Raw genomic sequence first — 19,607 nt, 5'->3', positions numbered from 1 at the left:
AGTGGAAACATCTAGGAACAACAACGCCTCAGCCGCGAAGTGGTAGGCCACACAAGCTCGTCACTACCAAGTTCCAAACCGCCTCTGGAAGCAACGTCAGCACAAGAACTGTTTGTCGGATGCTTCATGAAATTAGTTTCCATGGCCGAGTAGCCGCACACAAGACATCGGCCGGAGTGGTGTAAAGCTTGCCGCCTTTGGACTCTGGAGCATTGAAAACACGTTCTCTGGAGTGATGAATCACGCTTCACCATCTATCAGTCCAACAGACACAAATGGGTTTTGCTGATGCCAAGAGAATGCTGCATAGCGCCAAATGTAAAGTTTGGTGGAAGGGGAATAATGGTCTGGGGCTGTTTTTCATGGTTCGGGCTAATCCCCTTAGTTCCAGTGAAGGGAAATCTTAACGCTACAGCATACAATTACATTCCAGACGATTCTATGCTTACAACTTTGTGGCAACAGTTAGGGGGAAGGCCTTTTCCTGTATCAGCATGACAATGCCCCCGTGCAAAAAGTGAGGTCCATACAGAAATGGTTTGTTGAGATCAGTGTGGAAGAACTTGACTGACCTGCACAGAGCCCTGGACTGAACCCCATGAAACACCTTTTGGCTGAATTGGAACACCGACTGTGAGCCTCACTAATGCTCTTGTGGCTGAATGGAAGCAAGTCCCCGCAGCAATGTTCCAGTATCTACTGGAAAGCCTTTCCAGAAGAGTGGAGGCTGGCAAAAGGGGGACCAACATATTAATTTCCATGATTTTGTAATGAGATGTTCGACGAGCAGGTGTCCACATACTTTTGGCCATGTAATGTAATTACATTGTGAGTGTACCTAACCTTTATGTTTGTCTGAATATTCGGAGAAAATATTATTTTGATCCAGAGTCAAGAACATTGTTGTAATAGATCCAAATCAAATCCAAATCAAATCCGGTTTTATTTGTCATATGCTTAATAAACAACAGGTTTAGACTAACAGTGACATGCTTTGTTACTTACTTCTGAGCAAAGCAGAGAGAAAAATAAAACAATTATAGAAAAATAACAATATAAGGAATAAATACACATTAAGTAACAATAACTAGGCTATATACATGGGGTACCAGGGCCGAGTCAATGTGCAGGGGTACGAGGTAATTTAAGTAGATATGTAAATATAGGTAGGGGAAAAGTGACTAGGCAACAGGATAGACAAACAGTGGCAGGAGCATGTGTGATGAGTCGAAAGATTTAGTGCAAGAAGTGTCAATGCAAGTCCAGGTAGCGATTGGTTAACTATTTAGCATTCTTATGGCTTGGGGGTAGAAGCTGTTCAGAGTCATGTTGGTTCCAAACTTAGTGCATCCGTGCCGCTTCCTATGCGGTAGCACAGTCTATGACTTCGGTGGCTGGAGTCTTTGACAATTTTTAGGGCCTTATTTGAACTAAATGCTCAACAAGTTTGGAAAGTTGTTATATCATTTCAACAAAAGACAATAATTTGTTAATTGGACAAAAAAAGTACAAATCTGCTAATCGCACTGTGGACATATTAGACTTCAGAATTGCATTGGGGGCATACCTATATTTCACTGTACAGCCTTACCTATGGACAGCCTTACCTATGGATCAATGAAATAGAGTATCAGTCTACTCAGCGACACCCACAGAACATAACTGTGAAGAGTTTACATAAATATTAGCGTCACAGCTCTTATTGAGGGAATTTGACTACCCTATTTCATTGATCCACAATCCAATGGTAAGGATGTACAATGCAATACGAATGTCCAATAGGATACACATAGTAGGTTGACTGACAAGCTTAATATGGCTCATTTCACAGTGGTTTCAGAGTCCCGCAATATGAGGTACAACAACTCTTCAAAGTTGTGTTCTGTGGGTGTCACCGAGTAGACTGCACATGACCTTGGCAAAAGGGGGCATGATTTGTTGGCATAATTGTGATCCAAACTCAACCTTAATTTACTCGTGACGTACTGAGGTTCCAAACTCCGTTTTAGACGAGACTAACTTTATGTCCAAAATTATCCTATTTACACTTTGCAGTCAATTTTGACACTAGAATAAATGTTTTTTTAAGAATACCTTTTCCTTTTTTCAGCACAACATGAAGGAATGCACAGGAAATGGCTTTGTGATGCCCCACTAAGAGTGCAGGTAAAAACACATTTGCAGTTCTCATAGCAACCTGAGGGCCCATGAAAAATATTTTCAGCCTCCTGAGGGGGGAAGAGCCATTGTCGTGCCTTCTTCAAGACTGTTTTGGTATTTGTGCACCATGTTAACTCCTTAGTGATGTGGACACCAAGGAACCTGAAGCTCTCGACCCACTCCTCTACAGCCCTGTCAATGCGGATGGGGGCATGCTTGGCCCTCCATGTCTTGTAGTCCACAATCAGCTCTCTCGTCTTGCTGACATTGAGGGAGAGGTTGTTGTTCTGGAACCGCACTGCCAAGTCACTGACCTCTTCCCTATAGGCTGTCTCATCATCATAAGTGATCAGGCCTACCCCCGTCATGTCGTCAGCAAACTTAATGATGGTGTTGGAGTCATGCACGGCCATGCAGTCGTGGGTTAAGAGGGAGTACAGGAGGGGACTAAGCACGGACCCCTGAGGGGCCCCCGTGTATGAGGATCAACGTGGCAGATGTGTTTTTGCCTACCCTCACCACCTGGGAGCAGCCCGTCAGAAAGTCCAGGATCCAGTTGCAGAAGGTGTTCAGTCCCTGGATCCTGAGCTTAGTGATGAGCTTGGAGGGCACTATTGTGTTGAACGCTGAGCTATACTCAATGAACAGCATTCTCACATAAGTGTTCCTCTTGTCCAGGTGGGAGAGGGCAGAGTGAAGTGCAATAGCAACTGCGCCATCTGTGAATCTGTTGGGGCGGTATGCAAATTAGAGTGGGTCTAGCGTTTCTGGGATGATGATGTTGATGTGAGTCATGACCAGCCTTTCAAAGGACTTCATGGCTACAGATGTGAGTGTTATGGGTCGGTAGTCATTTAGGCAGGTGATCTTAGTGTTCTTGGGCATAGGCACTATGGTGGTCTGCTTAAAACATGTTGGTATTACAGACTCGGACAGGGAGAGATAGAAAATGTCAGTGAAGACACTTGCCAGTTGGTCGGCGCATGCTCGCAGTACACGTCCTGGTAATCTGTCTGAATGTTGACCTGTTCAAAGGTCTTACTCACATCGGCGGCGGAGAGCGCGATCACACAGTCTTCCAGAACAGCTGGTGCTCTCATGCATGTTTCAGTGTTATTTGCCTCATGGCGAGCATAGAACTAGTTTAGCTCGTCTTGTAGGCTCGTGTCACTGGGCAGCTCTCGGCTGTGCTTCCCTTTGTAGTCTGTAATGGTTTGCAAGCCCTGCCACATCCGATGAGCATCAGAGCCGGTGTAGTACGATTCTATCTTAGTCCTGTATTGACGCTTTGCCTGTTTGATGGTTCATTGGTGGGTATAACAGGATTTCTTATAAGCATCCGGGTTAGAGTCCCGGTCCTTGAAAGCGGCAGCTCTAGCCTTTAGCTCAGTGCGGATGCTGCCTGTAATCCATGGCTTCTGGTTGGGGTATGTACGTACGGTCACTGTGGGGACGACATCATCGATGCACTTATTGATGAGGCCAGTGACTGATGTGGTGTACTCCTCAATGCCATCGGAAGAATCCCGTAACATATTCCAGTCTGTGCTAGCAAAACAGTCCTGTAGCTTAGCACCTGCTTCATCTGACCACTTTTTTATTCATCTAGTCACTGGTGATTCCTGCCTTAATTTTTGCTTGTAAACAGGAATCAGGAGGATAGAATTATGGTTGGATTTGCCAAATGGAGGGCGAGGGAGAGCTTTGCATGTGTCTCTGTGTGGAGTATAGGTTGTCCGGGGTACTTTTTCCTCTGGTTGCACATTTAACATGCTGATAGAAATTTGGTAAAACGGATGTAAGTTGAGGATACAATCCCGTTAACGGAATTGGTTGGACAACAGCCAGTGAGATAGCACGGCGCGATATTCAAAACAAAATAATCGCAAAATTAAAATTCAAGTATTATACGGCATTTTAAAGATACTCTACTCGTTAATCCAATCACATTGTCCGATTTCAAAAAGGCTTTACGGTGAAAGCAAAACATTAGATTATTTTAGCATAGCACCTCAGCAAAAAAAAAGCAATTTTCCAAGCACGATAGCCATCACAAAACCAGACATACACCTAAAATTAAGCACTAACCCTTGACAATCTTCATCAGATGACACTCCTAGGACATCATGTTAGACAATACATGCATTTTTTGTTCGATCAAGTTTATATTTATATCCAAAAACCCAATTTTTACATTGGCGCGTGACGTTCAGAAAATGTTTTCTCCCCATAACACCCGATGAATAGGCACATTTAATTTACGGAATAACTCAAAAACGTTGAAAAAATGTATTACAATTATTTAAAGAATTAGAGATAATCTACTCCTTTATGCAACCACTTTGTCAGATTTCAAAATAACGTTACGGAAAAAGCACATTGTTCAATATTCTGAGTACAGAACTTAGCCTTCAATGCTAAGCTATACAGTTAGCCTACAACCACGGCGTTGACAAATCTCTAGCAATATGTTCGAAATATTTACTTACCTTTGCTGATCTTCGGTGGAATGCACTCGGATGGGCACCCACTTTCACAAGAAATGTTCATTTGTTCTGCAAAGTCCATTTATGTCCAAATACGTCAGTTTTGTTGACCCATCCAGAACACTTTACAATGCCATGTGACGTAAATCCACCGTTTGTAGAAACACGTCAAACGATGTTTACAATCAATCCTTTAGGGTATTTTTTACGTAAAATTGCGATAATTTTACAACCGGGCAATAGCTATTCATCCCAGAAGAAAAATATAAAAACGATGATGTCACGTGCACGTGCATCATAAGACACCTCTCCTCAGACTGGCCAATGATTGACTGAGCCAAAATGATCTGCCCGGTAACAGATGACGGTTGAAACCAGTTCATAAAGATTGTTGACAGCCAATGGAAGAGTTAGGAGGTGTAACGTAAATCCTATGTCACTGTAGTTTTCCAAGGGATTCAAAACAAAAACTACATTTCTAAATTCTCCCACTTCCTGATTCAATTTTTCTCTTTTTCAATTTTTTTGCCTGCCATATGAGTTCTGTTATACTCACAGACACCATTCAAACAGTTTTAGAAACTTCACAGTGTTTTCTATTCACATCTACTAATAATATGCATATTCTATTTTTTGGGCCAGAGTAGTAACCTGTTCAAATTGGGTACGTTTTTCATCCGGCCATGAAAATACTGCCCCCTAGACCCTAGAGGTTAAAGTCCCTGGCTACTAGGAGCACCACCTCTGGGTGAGCGTTTTCTTGTTTGCTTATGGTGGAATACAGCTCATTCAATGCTGTCTTAGTGCCAGCCTCTGACTGTGGTGGTATGTAAACAGCTACAAAGAATACAAATGAAAACTCTCTCGGTAGGTAGTGTGGTCTCCAGCTTATCATGAGATATTCTACCTCAGGCGAGCAATAGCTTGAGACTTCCTTAGATATCGTGCACCAGCTGTTATTTACAAAAATACATAGTCCGCTGCCCCTTATCTTACCAGATGCCGCTGTTCTATCCTGCCGGTACATCATATAACCAGCCAGTTGTATGTTGATATTGTCGTCGTTCAGCCACGACTCCGTGAAGCATAAGATGTTACAGTTTTTAATGTCCCGTTGGTTGTTTAATCTTCCTTGTAACTCATCGATTTTATTCTCCAAGGACTGCACGTTTGCTAGCAGAACGGAGGGAAGTGGGGGTTTATTGGATCGCCTACGAATTCTCAGAAGGCAGCCTGCCCTTCGGCCCCTCTTTCTCCACCTTTTCTTCACACAGATCACGGGGATCGGGGCCTGTTCCTGAGGAAGCAGTATATCCTTCGCGTCGGGCTCGTCGGGGTCATGAAAGGAAAAAAAGGAATTCTGCTAGTCCGTAAGGAGAGTAATCGCAGTCCTGATGTCTAGAAGTTATTTTCGGTCATAGGAGACGGTAGCGGCAAAATAATGTACAAAGTAAGTAAAAAAATAAGTTACAAACAATGCAAATAAACAAACAAAAAACCACAAACGTCTGTCTTCTTCTCTGGCGCCATAAGCACACAGTCTGGTTTGACCTATCTCTGTCCCATGAGGTGTTCCACCATTCATGTGGATCTCTCTTCTCCTGTAGCTCCAAGGCATAGCGATTGGTCTCCTCCATTATGTTTCACACCAGCTCCTCTGTCAGAAACAGCTTGAAGCACTCTGCCTCGGAGGGAGATGGCAAGCAGCTTTGCACTCCAGACTGGGACACATCAAAGCCAACTGCAGGGCCAGGAGGGGTGAAATGGCTGGCGGCCTTCCAACTACCACAGAGTTCCTGTACTTCACCAACTGATAGTCTGCCTCCAGCACCACCAGCATCTTCAGAGGGACCTTGGACTTAGTCAGTGGAAAAGGAGTCCTCAGATTCAGGGTTCTCAATAGCCAGAAGGTTGTGGGGGCAGCTCCTCACTGTCACTGTCAGAGTATGATTCCTCACTTTCATACTCAGACTCATTGTCAGAATTTACCAAAATCTCCAGAATTTCTGCATTTGTGAGTTGACTCCTTTTGAAAGACATTGCTAATGCCACAGCTTAGCCCACTAGCTACATACATAAACAACAACACTGAATGGCTCTAAGTGCGTGTCAGGAGTGACGTGATTGGCTGTCGGTGTGGTGATACTGATGATTTGTCTCCACAGATAGTTTGTTTACAAAGCAGGTCTGGTGAATTAACACAGCAGGTTAGGGCAGGATTGAGCAACTCCAGTCCTCGAGGGCCTGATTGGTGTCACACTTTTTCTCCATCTCTAGCAAACACAGCTGATTAATCAAATTGCATTCTAATCTGAAGATCATGATTAGGTGAGTATTGGAGTCAGGTGTGTTAGCTGGAGCTGGGGCAAAACTGACACCAATCAGGCCCTCGAGGACTGGAATTTCCCACCCCTGGGTTAGGGGAACTAACGCATCAGGTTAGGTGAATTTAAGTAGGAGTATAAGAGAATAATGTTATTAAGGTTAAGGAAAAAGGTTAGGCTTAGGCTTAGTTACAATGCTAACTGTTGTCCCTGATGCGACCACTAGATTGAGCTGTTGTAAGCCAAGCTACTCCATCTAGCCACAACGGTAGAAATGCAAACAAACCATCTGTGATGACAAATCATCAGTATCATAACACCGGCAAGCCCAACTTCGTTTGTGGAAAATTGGTTGTCTGGCAATAATTCCGTAATTTTTTATTCACATATTTTCAAGTTCTGGTGACAAATCATGCATTCCGATTCTTGCATAGATTGAAATGGACACATACAGTGCATTCGGAAAGTATTCAGGCCCCTTGACTTTTTCCATATTTTTTTTACAATACAGCCTTATTCTAAAATTGATTTTAAAAAAGTAATCAATCTACACACAATACCCCATAATGACAGAGTAAAAACAGGTTTTTAGATTTTTTTGGGGCAAATTGAAAAACCTTATTTACATAAGTATTCAGACCCTTTGCTATGAGACTTGAAATTGATCTCAGGTGAATCCTGTTTCCATTGATTATCCTTGAGATGTTTCTGCAACTTGATTGGAGTCCACCTGTAGTAAATTCAATTGCTTGGACATGATTCGGAAAGGCACACACCAGTCTATACAAGGTCCCACAGTTGACATTGCATGTCAGAGCAGAAACCAAGCCCTGAGGTTGAAGGAATTGTCCGTAGTGCTCCGAGACAGGATTGTGTCGAGGTACAGATCTGGGGAAGGGTACCAAAACATTTCTGCAGCATTGAAGGTCCCCAAGACCACATTGGTTTGCATCATTCTTAAATAGAAGAAGTTTGGAATGACTAGGACTCTTCCTAGAGCTGGCCAGTCGGCCAAACTGAGCAATCGCCTCTATTTCACCTCTATGGCATATTTATTGCCTACCTCCCTACTCTTCTACATTTGCACACACTGTACATAGCTTTTTTTATATTGTGTTATTGACTTTACGTTTGTTTATGTGTAACTATGTGTTGTTTGACTTTGTCGCACTGCTTTGCTTTATCTTGGCCAGGTTGCAGTTGTAAATGAGAATTTGTTCTCAACTGGCCTACCTGGTGAAATAAATAAAATTTAATAAAAAAAATCAGGGGAGAAGGGCTTTGTTCAGGATGGTGACCAAGAACCCAATGGTCACTGACAGAGCTCCAGAGTTCCTCTGTGGAGATTGGAGAACTTTCCAGAAAGACAACCATCTCTGCAGCACTCCACCAATTAACGTTTTCATTGATTTAACTAGGGAAATCAGTTAAGAACAAATTCTAATTTACAATGACGGCCTACCCCGGCCAACGCTGGGCCAATTGTGCACCCCCCTATGGGACTCCCAAACATGGCCAGATGTGATGCAGCCTGGATTCAAACCAGGTACTGCAGTGATGCCTCTTGCACTGGGATGCAGTATCTTAGACCACTGCGCCACTCGGGAGCCCAATCTGGCCTTTATGGTAGAGTGGCCAAATGGAAGCCACTCTTCAGTAAAAGGCACATGACAGCCTGCTTGGAGTTTGCCAAACGGCACCTAAAGGACTCTCAGATCATGAGAAACAAGATTCTCTGGTTTGATGAAACTAAGATTGAGTTCTCTGGCATGAATGCAAAGTGTCACATCTGGAGGAAACCTGGCATCATTCCTATATTGAAGCATAGTGGTAGCAGCATCATGCTGTGGGGATGTTTTTCAGCGGCAGGTACTGGGAGACTAGTCAGGATTGAGGGAAAGATGAACGAAGCAAAGTACAGAGAGATCTTTGATGAAAACCTGCTCCAGAGCACTCAGGACCTCAGACTGAGGCGAAGGTTCACCTTCCAACAGGACAATGACACTAAGCACACAGCCAAGACAATGCAGGAGTAGCTTCAGGACAAGTCTCTGAATGTCCCTGATTGGCCCAGCCAGAGCCCGGATTTGAACCCGATCGAAAATCTCTGGAGAGACATGAAAATAGCTGTGCAGCTAAAAAATTGTTTTTGCTTCGTCATTATGGGGTATTTTGCATAGATTGATGAGGAAAAAATACAATTTTATCAATTTTAGAGTAAGGCTGAAACAACAAAATGTGAATACTTTCCGAATGCACTGTATGATGTGTGTAAAATACTTTTTTAGAAAGTTGTACTGATTATGATGAGCTAATGCTCTGCTATTTTTTGTTGACACCATCCAATGCATTCCGGGTGTCACATAAACGTTTGTCAGACCAAAGACGTTATCGCAAAATGAAGTGAAGGGATGGTTCACTCGTCTTTTGAGTAAACATCCGAAAGTATTATTATGCATACTGGATGGACTGGTTACCTTATTCCATGCTCCAAACTTTCTATCCATGAGTCTGGGAGAGAACATTTAGGCGTATGCAATGCTGTTGGTTCATTGATTGTGCAGGGCGGCTTAAATAGCTAGCCTGCAATTATAGTGATTTTATATTTGATTTTGATTAGCCTAGTAGTAGGGCATTTTTTTTATATTTTCATAATTAAAGGGTTGACATTATCTTCAGCTACAGAATGTCTCACCACCGTGTGTTTCCATCTCTTCCTCTCTCTCCTTCATTCCTTTCTTGAGCTTGCAGAGAGAGGTGCTGTCAACAGTTAAATAAAATCTGTTTTGTTGTGAAAACATGTTACTTTTGATGTTTCCGAACAGATTTCACTTGGTTCCCAAATTAAGCACTGGATAGCTGCAGGAACAGGGTTGGAGAGCCAATGGCATTCAGAGTTTGGGTGGAATATCACCTGTCGCGCAAAAAAGGCTACATGGTCCTCAAACATTGGTTGATGAGTGGAGTGAAATAAGCCCAGACATTTCTATATGCAATCCCTTGTGAAAGCAGAGTTTTGATGATTACCACTAAAAATAAGAGGATCCCTGCCTTCTACTGCTACTATACTTATTTCTCAGCTGCTAATATTAAGCATTGTGCCACTATAAAACTAGAGTAAAACGAACCAAGGAAAAGCTGTCTCCATTTGCTATGAGTGCATACGGATGACATGTATTTTTTACCCTGCCCCTGTTCCTGCCCATTTGATAACTTTAGATATTAGTAAAGATTAAACTGAGAATAGCCTGATGGGTGATATAAATATGATCACTTGATGAGAGAACATGTGCAGCCTGAGGCAAGGAACAAAGCACAAGCTTTTTTTGCAACTTTTTTAAATCATCATGCAAACCATATACGTTTTCATTTCTAAGACATTGCAACGTTTGTATCATTCGCAACTAAAGTTGCCAAATAACTATAAATCTAGTTTATAAGACCTGGTTCAAATTCTAACTTTTATGCTCAACATAGCCACTTCATATGCACACTCACCTGGAATAATTTTAATCATATAATATAAAATAATGCCACAGGATTTCTAAGCATATCTTGTCTACTAAATGAGCTAACCTATGGCATGGCACATAGCCAGGTAACATACTTAAATACATTTTCTTCATATAATAATGTTTCTTTAGACCTGCCTAAAATAAATAAATGATTTATTGTGATGGTGTATATTAAATGGATTTATTACACTTTTTAAAAATGTAAATGTTTCCTCAGCGGTTTGTATGCGTGGAGGCCTGGATATGCTAAATGTGATTATGTTAATTAATGGCCAATTTTATTTTATTTTATTTAACCTTTATTTAACTAGGCAAGTCAGAACAAATTGTTATTTACAATGGCCTACCGTGAGTCCGGTAGTCATTTGCATGACAATTATCCAGTGGACAAATTTCATGACCGCCACAGCCATAGGTGAGCTCACCTGTCATGTGATAAATTGTGAATAGTAATTGCTGTTAGCTAATTCATATTATGGTTTCTGTCAGCCGAAAGTTAGCTAAATATGACTGCTTGTGTTAGCTCACTTTTTCCTCAGTTAGCGCTAGGACTAATGTACACTACATTTTCCAATTTGGATGAGAATTGTGTTATGCTTTTGCTACTTCTGTGAATGTCTGAACATTGCATCTGAAAATAAACTGCTCACAATGGGGACATAAAGTTGTAAAGACTGTGTTTGTACAAAATGTTTCTGTGAAAAAATAGTGGCCAGCTCAAATGCTGACTGTTGCGTGAATCGTAACTAGACGTTATAATGAAGTGTTCTATTCACACTGGTTTGAGTGTACGCTGCTGGGACCACCTTAGAATGATCCACTGTAGAATGATTACAGCCCTGTGCGCCTATGCCTCAAAGGGTTTAACCTTTTCATACGTGAGTTCTGCCCCAGCGTGAGTTTTTTTATGCATGTGATGTTAGTATGCACTCACCATTCCAAAATGTGACTGTCACGTAACAGGACATTTAATTCGCACTGCCCTCAAACCAAGGCACTCTGCCTGTTTTTATTTATAGGCAGTTTCAACTTGTCAATATCAAATGATTTTCTAACAAGTTTATATTTTCTAAGAACAGTTTGAATTGAGGTGTGTTCTGCCTCCTCATTAATTCACATAAAAGTAGGCCTTTTTACTTTTGCGGACAACTTGTTTTTTTTAGGAAATTCTGACCCGGACAACATTCCCCAAGCACTTCCCAATTGTTTGTGCAGTTCAATTCTGCAGACATTTGCGAATCTCCCATCAGAACTGGATCTGCACACACGTGTTCACATTTTCCGTCTGTTGCCTGCATCGCAGTCATTGTTGTTTTCATTACTAATAATAACTTTGGAAATGTGTGCATTTCTATCAAAGTAAGTGCCTTATTACGTTTTAATAGTTTCTGTGTGTCGTTTCTACAGTACTGTAGCTCACTGTATGTATGGAGCATAATATATTTGTGTATATTCCTTAGAACCGTGGACACGCGAGGTAACGTAACTCATTTCATAACCTGTATGGTGTTATATTCAATCATGGTTATGTAGCTAACTATATTCTCCTATTAGCTCTGTAAAACAATGTAAATTGTGTCAGAGAAGTATTAGCTTGTGTTGTATTTTGAAGCTAACCAGGCCTTATGACTCCCAAGCGGCGCAGAAGTCTAAGGCATTGCATCTCAATGCTGGAGGCGTCGCTACAGACACCCAGGTTCGAATCCAGGCTGTATCACAAATGGCCATGATTGGAAGTCCCATAGGGTGACGCACAATTGGCCTAGCGTCGTCTGAGTTTGCCCGGTATACGCCGTCATTGTAAATAATCATTTGTTCTCAAATGACTTGCCTAGTTAAATAAATAAAAAATGTATGACCGTGGTTTGTTTCCATTTGGCCTATTTAGCATAGCTCTGTTCTGCCCTGCCCCCTTGTGGAGCTCAATAGTTACTGTTTCTTACTGTTAAAACTCAAATTTGCGATTTTGTCAATGCAATATACTGTATTATTTTTATAGCCGTGTTTATTATGTTACTTCTTTGTAATATTGTTTTTTATTGCTATATCCTAATTAGTAATAATTCCTCTTTATTCTGTACTTTCAGAACCACACACACAAACAGTATTTGCCAATATCATAATTGGAACTGGAGCTGGACATCTTTGGAGCTGAAGATTGAGGCCAGCTTTGGTATGCTAGCGTACACTCCTTAACAGTTTCACTGGATGAAAACACAGCAAGAAAACACATAGGCCAATATGTAATAGTTGTCTATTTTATTGCAGTATTGGTGGTGGTTGGTTGAAAAACAACAACAAAAACTTGTTTTACTAGAGGGGGAAAAAAACTGAATATGCATAACCCATATTTCATATTCATGCATTGACTGAACAACAACTGCATTTCCACCCCCCACCTCTAAAAGCAAAGTACCATGGCAGGTCACCTGTCAAGTCACCTGCCAGGTCAATCAGTCAGTAATTGCTGCAGATGTGTTCAATAGGGCTTGAGCATATGATTCTCCCCAAAGCATGGTGAAATACATAGAGGTGTATCACAAGCTAAACACATGTATATAGTCAACTTCCTCTGCTTCCTTCTCCTGGTGCCAGACAGGCACTTTGCAGTGCCTCCGTGTGTGACTACCTTAAGCAGCAGTTTGAGGGACTATGCAGGGAAAATACCGTTAGTGAGGCGTAGGGGATTGTCTGCAGCAGGACGACCCCCAGTAGATAGGCACTGAGAGGGTGTGGTGCTCCTCCAGTAGCTCTCTCAGGTTTTCTCTGTACTTTTGGTAGGTAATTACTTTACCTATGAGGGAGTGGGGAGGATGATGGAAGGGAGAGGATGATGAGGTAGTGGGTAGGTGGGTGAGATATTGTCACAATAATTGCATAATGGAGCTGTATGTGATTTGTATGTGAACTGTACGTCCAATTACAAAAAAAACCTTGTTCAGTAATCATCTCACCTGTTAGTTGGCAGTGAACTAGGTGGCCATTGAGGGCAGCAGTGTTGATCAGATGGAAAATCTTCTTATACCACTTGGTCGTTTTCCGAGTGCATTCCACAAAGCTGTTTATCATGTCTGCCTTATCCACTGCCCCCATTTTGAAGTTATAGTCAAGCACACAGTCTGGTTTGATGTTTCTCTCTCCCATCAGGTGGTCCACCTTCCCTGTGGCCGATATTGTTACTGTATGGACAGTGGCGAGGACATGGACGTCTTGTTTGTCATGCCACTTTACTGCCATCTGTTGACCGTTCTCCTTGAACTCCACCTCCCCTCTCTGCACCTTCCTGCATCGGAATGCCGGCATCCCCTTCCTGGTCGACCTGACTGTACCACAGGCCCCTGTGCTGTTGGAGAGCAGATGCTGGAAGAGTTTGGGAATGCTGTACCAATTGTCCACATACAAAGTGTGTCCCTTGCCGAGATTAGGAGCCAGCATGGTCATCCCCACAGACCTGGACACCCCAAGACCCTCATAATGTTGGATGTCAGTGGTGGACCCTGTGTAAACTATACTGCTCAAAAAAATAAAGGGAACACTTAAACAACACAATATAACTCCAAGTCAATCACACTTCTGTGAAATCAAACTGTCCACTTAGGAAGCAACACTGATTGACAATAAATTTCACATGCTGTTGTGCAAATGGAATAGACAACAGGTGGAAATTATAGGCAATAAGCAAGACACCTCCAATAAAGGAGTGGTTCTGCAGGTGGAGACCACAGACCACTTCTCAGTTCCTATGCTTCCTGGCTGATGTTTTGGTCACTTTTGAATGCTGGTGGTGCTTTCACTCTAGTGGTAGCATGAGACGGAGTCTACAACCCACACAAGTGGCTCAGGTAGTGCAGCTCATCCAGGATGGCACATCAGTGCGAGCTGTTGCAAGAAGGTTTGCTGTGTCTGTCAGCGTAGTGTCCAGAGCATGGAGGCGCTACCACGAGACAGGCCAGTACATCAGGAGACGTGGAGGAGGCCGTAGGAGGGCAACAACCCAGCAGCAGGACCGCTACCTCCGCCTTTGTGCAAGGAGGAGCACTGCCGAGCCCTGCAAAATGACCTCTAGCAGGCCACAAATGTGCATGTGTCTGCTCAAACGGTCAGAAACAGACTCCATAAGGGTGGTATGAGGGCCCGACGTCCACAGGTGGGGGTTGTGCTTACAGCCCAACACCGTGCAGGATGTTTGGCATTTGCCAGAGAACACCAAGATTGGCAAATTCGCCACTGGCGCCCTGTGCTCTTCACAGATGAAAGCAGGTTCACACTGAGCACGTGACAGACGTGACAGTGTCTTGAGACGCCGTGGAGAACGTTCTGCTGCCTGCAACATCCTCCAGCATGACCAGTTTGGCGGTGGGTCAGTCATGGTGTCGGGTAGCATTTCTTTGGGGGGGTCGCACAGCCCTCCATGTGCTCGCCAGAGTTAGCCTGACTGCCATTAGGTACCGAGATGAGATCCTCAGACCCCTTGTGAGACCATATGCTGGTGCGGTTGGCCCTGGGTTCCTCCTAATGCAAGACAATGCTAGACCTCATGTGGCTGGAGTGTGTCAGCAGTTCCTGCAAGAGGAAGGCATTGATGCTATGGACTGGCCCGCCCGTTCCCCAGACCTGAATCCAATTGAGCACATCTGGGACATCATGTCTCGCTCCATCCACCAACGCCACGTTGCACCACAGACTGTCCAGGAGTTGGTGGATGCTTTAGTCCAGGTCTGGGAGGAGATCCCTCAGGAGACCATCCGCCACCTCATCAGGAGCATGCCCAGGCATTGTAGGGAGGTCATACAGGCACGTGGAGGCCACACACACTACTGAGCCTCATTTTGACTTGTTTTAAGGACATTACATCAAAGTTGGATCAGCCTGTAGTGTGGTTTTCCACTTTAATTTTGAGTGTGACTCCAAATCCAGACCTCCATGGGTTGATAAATTGGATTTCCATTGATTATTTTTGTGTGATTTTGTTGTCAGCACATTCAACTATGTAAAGAAAAAAGTATTTAATAAGATTATTTCATTCATTCAGATCTAGGATGTGTTGTTTAAGTGTTCCCTTTATTTTTTTGAGCAGTGTATAATGTCTTAGACAAATCCTGTCTTCACGTTGCACATGACAAAGAACTTGAGCCCAAACCTGTGCCTTTTGGAGGGAATATATTGACGGAACACCAGCCTACCTTTCCATAACATCAGGGACTCATCAATGCATAGGTCCTTGTATGGCACAAAGACCCGACCAAATGCTGATGTCAGGCTGGTAAGAACATTTCTTATTTTGTATAACGGGTCATTTAGGTTGGCAGTAGCATTGTTGACGAAATGCAGGCATCGCAACAGAACTAGGAAGCGGTCTTGGGAAAAAAGGTTGGCAAAGAAGGGAGTTGCAAACATAGGGTCTGTGCTCCAGTATTCTCTTAGGGAGTTCTTCTTTACTATCACCATGAGAAGGACTGTCACCAGGAAGGTATACGTTTCACTAATTATGGTTGTCACCCATTTAGCGAGTTTCCCCATCACTCCTGGCTCTCTCTTCTCCTGTAGCTCCAAGGCTTAGCGATTGGTCTCTGCTATGTCTCCCACCAGCTCCTCTGTCAGAAACAACTTGAAGCACTCTGCTACAGATGGAAATGCCAAGGGGCTTTGCACTCCAGACTGGGACTCAACAAAGCCAAACAGCAGGGCCAGGAGGGGTGAAATAGCTGGCGGCCTTCCAGCTACCACAGAACTCCTGTACTTCATCCACTGTCGGTCTGCCTCCATCACCACCAGCATCTTCAAAGGGACCTGGGACTTTGTCAGTGGACAAGGGGTCCTCAGATTCAGGTTCTCAATGGTTACAAGGTTGAGGGCAGCTCCTCACTGTCACTGTCAGAATCCGATTCCTGACTTTCAGACTCTGTCAGAATCTTTTTAAATCTCCCGAATTTACGTATTTGTGAGTTGCTCCTTTTCAAAGACATTGCTAATGCTACAGCTTAGCTCACTAGCTACATACATAAACAACAACACTGAATGGCTCAGAGAGGGGGTGAGAGGTTACATGATTGACTGCCGGCACGTGCCATTTGTATCAATAAATCACTATCAGAAATGTTTTGTTTGGTAATTATTTATGTATTTGCTGTTTTATTCACATCTTTTCAAGTACTGTGACAAAACATGCATTCCAATTCTTGCATAGATTGTAATGAACACATTATGTGTGTAAAATACTTCTTTGAAGTCTGTACTGACTATGATGAGCTAAGCTAATTCCAGCCTTGTGCGGACACATGTTTGTTGACATACAATGCATTTTGCGGTTCACATTGTCTGTCGGACCAAAGATGTTATAACAAAACGAGGTGAGTAAGGGTTCACTCATTTTTCGAGAACTTCCGGAAGTGAATGGTGGGATGTGAACGATGGTAGACGACACACCCCCTTCAACATGCATCCTATAAACAGACCAAACTCATCTTGTCTTCTCTTATTATCTTTGGTTTCTGTGAAAAACAAGCTACCCATTGTTGGATTACTTTCGATTTATAGAAAGTGTTTTACACAATTATTTCGATAAATGGTGAGCTCACCCATGATGTGATTAATTATAACTAGTAATTGCTATTAGCTAATTCATATTGTAGTTTCTGTCAGCCGAGAGTAATACAAATATGACCGCTTGTGTTATGTCAATCTTTCCTCAGCGCTAGGACAAATGTGGCCTACATTTTTCCGGTTTGGATGATTGTGTTATGCTGTAGCTACTTCTGTGAATGTCTGAACATTGCATCCGAAAATAAACTGCTCACATTCTGGACATAACTTTGTAAGGACTGTGTTTGTGCAAAATGTTTCTGAAAGAACAGTGTGGCCAGCTCAAATGCTGATTGTTGCGTCATTCGAAAATGGACGTTCTAAATAAGCATTCTAATCAAGTGTTCTAATCACACCGGTTTGATCATATGCTACAGGGACCACTATAGAATGATCACACAAATGCGTTGGTATGTGTGAAAAGGTTAAATAGGCTACACACCTACGCACTGTAAGGTTCTGTATTTATTTACTTAGTCAACCTTGTGTTCTGTTTCGTTGTGTTCTTGAACGTAGCCCTGTTTCTTTGTATACTTGAACGTAGCCCTGTTTCTTTGTATACTTGAACGTAGCCCAGTCTTTCATTTTTGTTCATTGTTTTCACCTGTGTTAGTTACTCACCTGGTCTCATCAGCTCCTTATTTAGTTCAGTTCATTCTGTTTGTGCCTTTGTGAGGTATTGTTAATCTTGACTCTACTAAGCCTTTTCCTAGCTCATTTGTGAGAACAATTTATAGCCTTCAGTCTAGTTCTGATTCACCTGCCTGTTTGCCTTCCTGTGTATGACCATTGCCTGCCTGTGACCACGATTCCTGCCTTCTGCGAAGGCGAAATGAACCTTTTTCTCCCTGAGTATTCATTACACGCACATTTCCACAATGACAGAGAAATTCACTTTTTGTGTGTTAAAAACAACTGTTCAGATCACCACTGCCACATAGCTTCTTTCTTTCTTTCTTTCTTTTTCTTTCTTATCCTATTATTTCCTTTCCCTTCCATCTCCTTTTCTTTCCTCTCCGTACCCCTCCCAGTTAATTTTTTTCCTTTTCCACTCCTTTACTTTCTTTTCTTTTCTTAAATAAACTTTTTATCTCATCATAGGAGAACAGAGTGAAGTGTCACAGTGTGAGGCCTTTGCTTTGACAGCATGCCAAATGGATATTCAACCATTTAGCCTCCTTGGATTCTTCCACAAAATGTCAAAATAGAAGAGAGAGAGATAATAGTGTGGAATGGGCTTTAGGAAATGGGCCATGGTTTTATTTTTCAGAGTCATGAAAGGTGGAATAAAGCTAAGGCCAGCCAAGCATTGGAAAGCAGTTAGATACGGGTGACTGTGTGTGTTAATACAAATATGTGTGTGTGCATACTGTATGTGTGTATGTGTTTGTCTAAGAGAGTCCATATGCACTAACGTTAAAAAGTTTGCGGTCACTTAGAAATGTCCTTGTTTTTGAAAGAAAAGCAATTTTTTTGTCCATTAAAATAACATCAAATTGATCAGAAATACAGTGTAGACATTGATAATGTTGTAAATCACTATTGTAGCTGGAAACGGCTGATTTTTTATGGAATATGTACATTTATCAGCAACCATCACTCCTGTTACAATGGCACATTGTGTTAGATAATCCAAATGTATAATTTAAAACGCTAATTGATCATTAGAGAACACTTTTGAAATTATGTTAGCACAGCTGAAAACTTTTGTCCTGATTAAAGAAGCAATAAAACTGGCCTTCTTTAGACTAGTTGAGTATCTGGAGCATCAGCATTTGTGTGTTCGATTATAGGCTCAAAATGGCCAGAAATAAAGCACTTTCTTCTGAAACTCATCAGTCTATTCTTATTCTGAGAAATTAAGGCTATTCCATGTGAGAAATTGCCAAGAAACGGAATATCTGGTACACCGCTGTCTACTACTCCCTTCACAGAACAGCGCAAACTGTCTCTAACCAGAATAGAAAGAGGAGTGGGAGGCCCCGGTGCACAACTGAGCAACTCAGTGCTTTGTTTCTGGCCATTTTGAGCCTGTAATCGAACCCACAAATGCTGATGCTCCAGATACTCAACTAGTCTAAAGAAGGCCAGTTTTATAGCTTCTTTAATTAGAACAACAGTTTTTAGCTGTTCTAACATAATTGCAAAATGATCAATTAGCGTTTTAAAATGATAAACTTGGATTAGCTAACACAAAGTGTTTTTGGAACACAGGAGTGATGGTTGCTGATAATGGGGCTCTGTACGCCTATGTAGATATTCCATAAAAAATCAGCCGTTTCCAGCTACAATAGTGATTTACAACATTAACAATGTCTACACTGTATTTCTGATCAATTTGATGTTATTTTAATGGACAAAAAAATTAGCTTCTCTTTCAAAAACAAGGACATTTCTAAGTGACCGCAAACTTTTGAACGGTAGTGTATGTGCACACATGCATCTGTGTGTGCACTCCAGCCTGTGCGTGCTTGCCTGAGTCAGGGTCACAGTGTGAGACAGAGGAGGATGGATGGTGTGATTACTGGGGTGTGGAGGAT

The 19,607-nt window shown here is 42.4% G+C and overlaps 1 protein-coding gene across 4 annotated transcripts in view; it reads right to left on the bottom strand.

Annotated features, from left to right (window-relative positions):
• Positions 1-19,607, bottom strand: part of LOC106574338 (neural cell adhesion molecule 2) — a 499,358-nt gene that overhangs the window by 34,752 nt on the left and 444,999 nt on the right. The window lies entirely within an intron of this gene.

This window comes from Salmo salar, chromosome 16 (genome assembly GCF_965601325.2).
Source record: "Salmo salar chromosome 16, fSalSal1, whole genome shotgun sequence".
NCBI classification, from domain to species: domain Eukaryota; kingdom Metazoa; phylum Chordata; class Actinopteri; order Salmoniformes; family Salmonidae; genus Salmo; species Salmo salar.
This window is presented reverse-complemented; position numbering and strand designations above follow the sequence as displayed.